The 4,354-nt window shown below is 43.1% G+C and overlaps 1 non-coding gene across 1 annotated transcript; it reads left to right on the top strand.

Moving 5' to 3' along the window:
- Nucleotides 1-1,889: 1,889 nt before the first annotated feature.
- Nucleotides 1,890-1,961, top strand: TRNAC-ACA. Its single transcript has one exon. It is a non-coding gene; the product is annotated as a tRNA-Cys (tRNA).
- The last annotated feature ends 2,393 nt before the right edge of the window (nt 1,962-4,354 follow it).

Raw genomic sequence — 4,354 nt, 5'->3', positions numbered from 1 at the left:
TCTTTAGCGCTCAGCTTTCTTCATAGTCCAACTCTCACATCCATACATGATCACTGGAAAAACCATAGGCTTGATTAGATGGTCCTTTGTTGGCAAAGTAATGTCTCTGCTTTTTAATATGCTGTCTAGGTTGGTCATAACTTTTCTTCCAAGGAGCAAGCATCTTTTAATTTCATGGCTGCAGTTACCATCTGCAATGATTTTGGATTTCTTAGCTGAACCCAAAGACACTATATGAATAGTAGATCAGTTGATTGGATGAGTGATGGTATTACTGCTGCTTGTGCTCCAAATGTCAAGGATTATCCAATACAATCTCATCTTTGCTCACCAAAATACTAAAAGGACATCTTTTTTGGGTGTTAGTTCTAAGAGGTCTTGTAGGTCTTCATAGAACCGTTCAACTTCAGCTTCTTCAGCATTACTGGTTGCGGCATAGACTTGGATTACCATGATATTGAATGGTTTGCCTTGGAAACGAACAGAGATCATTCTGTCATTTTTGAGATTGTATCCAAGTACTGCATTGTGGACTCTTTTGTTGACCATGATGGCTACTCCATTTCTTCTGAGGGATTCCTGCCTGCAGTAGTAGATATAATGGTCATCTGAGTTAAATTCACCCATTCTAGTCCATTTTAGTTCGCTGATTCCTAGAATGTTGACATTCACTCTTGCCATCTCCTGTTTGACCACTTCCAATTTGCCTTGATTCATAGACCTGACATTCCAGGTTCCTATGCAATATTGCTCTTTATAGCTTTGAAACTTGTTTCCATCACCAGTCACATCCACAACTAGGTATTGTTTTTGCTTTGGCTCCATCCCTTCATTCTATCTGGAGTTATTTCTCCACTGATCTCCAGTAGCATATTGGGCACCTAATGACCTGGGGAGTTCCTCGTTTGGTATCCTATCATTTTGCCTTTTCATACTGTTCATGGGGTTCTCAAGGCAAGAATACTGAAGTGGTTTGCCATTCCCTTCTCCAGTGGGCCACATTCTGTCAGACCTCTCCACCATGACCCGCCTGTCTTGGGTGGCCCCACACGGCATGGCTTAGTTTCATTGAGTTAGACAAGGCTGTGGTGCATGTGATTAGATTGACCTGTTTTCTGTGAGTATGGTTTCAGTGTGTCTGCCCTCTGATGCCCTCTCGCAAACCTACCGTGTTACTTGGGTTTCTCTTACTTTGGATGTGGAGTAGCTCTTCACGGCTGCTCCAGCAAAGTGCAGCCTCTGCTCCTTACCTTGGAGGAGGGGTCTCTCCTCACGGCCACCCCTCCTGACCTTGAATGTGGAGTAGCTCCTCTTGGCCCTCCTGTGCCCACACAGCCTCTGCTCCTTGGATGTGGGGTTGCTCCTCTCGGCTGCCACCCCTGACCCTGGGCGTGGGGTAGCTCCTCTCAGCCGTGCTTCTGCCCAGTCCATCGCAGCTGGCACACTTCTGTTAGAACTGGACATGGAACAACAGACTGGTTCCAAATAGGAAAAGGAGTCCATCAAGGCTGTATATTGTCACCCTGCTTATTTAACTTCTATGCAGAGTATATCATGAGAAACGCTGGGCAGGAGGAAGCACAAGCTGGAATCAAGATTGCTGGGAGAAATCTCAATAACCTCAGATATGCAGATGACACCACCCTTATGGCAGAAAGTGAAGAGGAACTCAAAAGCCTCTTGATGCAAGTGAAAGAGGAGAGAGAAAAAGTTGGCTTAAAGCCCAACATTCAGAAAATGAAGATCATGGCATCTGGTCCCATCACTTCATGGGAAATAGATGGGGAAACAGTGGAAACAGTGTCACTTTATTTTGGGGGGCTCCCAAATCACTGCAGATGGTGATTGCAGCCATGAAATTAAAAGACACTTACTCCTTGGAAGGGACTTCCCTGGTGGCTCAGATGGTAAAGCGTCTGCCTACAGTGCAGGAGACCCGGGTTCAATCCCTGGGTTGGGAAGATCTCCTGGAGAAGGAAATGGCAACCCACCCCAGTATTCTTACCTGGAAAATCCCATGGATGGAAGAGCCTGGTAGGCTACAGTCCATGGGGTCGCAAAGAGTCTGGACATGAATGAGCGACTTCACTTCACTTTCACTCCTTGGAAGGAAAGTTATAATCAACCTAGAGAGCATATTCAAAAGCTGAGACATTACTTTTCCAACAAAGATCTGTCTAGTCATGGCTATGGTTTTTCCAGTAGTCATGTATGGATGTGAGAGTTGGACTATGAAGAAAGCTGAGTGCTGAAGGACTGATGCTTTTGAACTGTGGTGTTGGAGAAGACTCTTGAGAGTCCCTGGGACTGCAAGGAGATCCAACCAGTTCATTCTAAAGGAGGTCAGTCCTGGGTGTTCTTTGGAAGGACTGATGCTAAAGCTGAAACTCCAATACTTTGGCCACCTCATGCAAAGAGTTGACTCATTGGAAAAGACTCTGATGCTGGGAGGGATTGGGGGCAGGAGAAGGGGATGACAGAGGATGAGATGGCTGGATGGCATCACTGACTCTATGCACATGAGTTTGAGTTAACTCTGGGAGTTGGTGATGGACAGGGAGGCCTGGCGTGCTGTGATTCATAGGGTCACAAAGAGTCGGATGCGACTGAGCGACTGAACTGAACTGAACTGAATACTAAAAGGGACCATGAAGGGAGTGGTGCAGAAAGAACAGCATGCTGTGATGGAAGCCTTATGAACTTTGAACAGAACCTTGTTTGAATCCTGTGTCTATCTGCTTCTTCATTTTATTACTAAGGAAATTACTTAACTTTTCTTGGCGATACTTTCCCTATTTAAAGCCCCATCATAGACCCTAGCTCACAGTAAATGCTGCAAGCAGAATCTCCTGATTTCTATTTGTGGCTGTTGAAAATCACCACGTAGAGAGCTTTGTGAATCCTTCATCCATACTCTTTCATGCCAAAACTGCTTCTCCAACTTTTTCCTGATACAAAGATGAGCAACACGTGTAAGTAGATCTAAAACGCAGCCAGATTCCTGAACTGGCTTTGAATGAGGGCAAAGAGATTCAAGTTTTACAGAAGACATACTATAGCCAAGGTATTAATTAGTGAAGAGAAGTGGTTATGCATAATCCCTTTCCATCATACTCTTCTTTCACAACAGGAAGCAATATATTTGCTCACCTTAAAAAGAAACCATGAGACAGCCAATCCTACAGATGTATTACAATGCTTCAGAGAGGATATAATTAGACAAAACACCTTGTATTAATGGACTGCCTCTGGGGTGGGGATGAGCCTGATTAGAGAATCTGTCATTTCACTTGGTAACATTTATTGCATCTGCTTTTAGGAGTGAATTGGAAGATTTAATGAATGATTATAAACCTGAAAATAACATCCCATTATTTTTTAATAAAGAATGAATGACTGTAGGCCAAGGTAATTCTGTTGTTTTCACTGGGAGGAGAGTTTGGGCTGATATTTAAGGCTCTGCTCAGCATTAAATTTGGAAAAGTGCAATTTAATTGGTAGGAGACAGTATAGGTTTGTGAAAATAAATCATGTCAAACATATTTGATTACTTCTTAAAATTAAATTGCTATTGAACTAGATAGAACAGGAATCAAGTAAATTCAGTACAACTGGACTTTTTTAAAAAGCTGCTTGATAGCATTCTTTATTAGTGTTAAACACAACACATTAGTTCCAGGTAGGTTTATGATAAAATAGTTAAGAGGTAATAGACAATGGATGCTGGGATTGAAGAGTTATTGGACTGGCCAAAAAATTCATTTGGGTGTTCTGTAAGATGAATGAACTTTTTGGCTAACCAAATAAAAAGCAGCATAGCTATTCTTTGAAATGGCTGGAAAATCACAAAATGCCAAAAGTGGAGGGCTTCAGAGGCAGATAGATTTGTGGTCAAAGATTGGCAGTACTAATTACTGGCTTTGTGATAAGTCATAACCTTTCTGAACTTCAATTTTCTCATCTCATACTATTAATAGTTACCTTCTAGGTAACTACCCAGAGTCTGTTGAGAAGAACATAGATGGTTTTAAAGAGTGGATCTCAGGACCTGGCATGTGGCAGGTATTCATGTAATATTTCTTCCTCACTTTAGTACTCTGATGCCATGGCAGCTTCCCCTAATCACACAGAACTCTAAGAAGTTTAGGGAGGGGATTGCTTCAATATTCATGGGCTTTCCTGGTGGCTCAGTGGTAAAGAATCCACCTACCAATTCAGGAGACGAGAGTTCAGTCCCTGGGTCGGGAAGAACCCCTAGAGAAGGAAACGGCAACCCTCTCCAGCTTTCTTGCCTGGGAAATCCCATGGACAGAGGAGCCTGGCGGGCTACAGTTCATGGGGTTGCAAAGAGTCA

Source organism: Oryx dammah, unplaced genomic scaffold (assembly GCF_014754425.2).
Source record: "Oryx dammah isolate SB20612 unplaced genomic scaffold, SCBI_Odam_1.1 HiC_scaffold_16, whole genome shotgun sequence".
Lineage (NCBI taxonomy): Eukaryota > Metazoa > Chordata > Mammalia > Artiodactyla > Bovidae > Oryx > Oryx dammah.
Note: the sequence above shows the minus strand (reverse complement) of the source record. Positions and strands in the feature narration are given on the sequence as shown.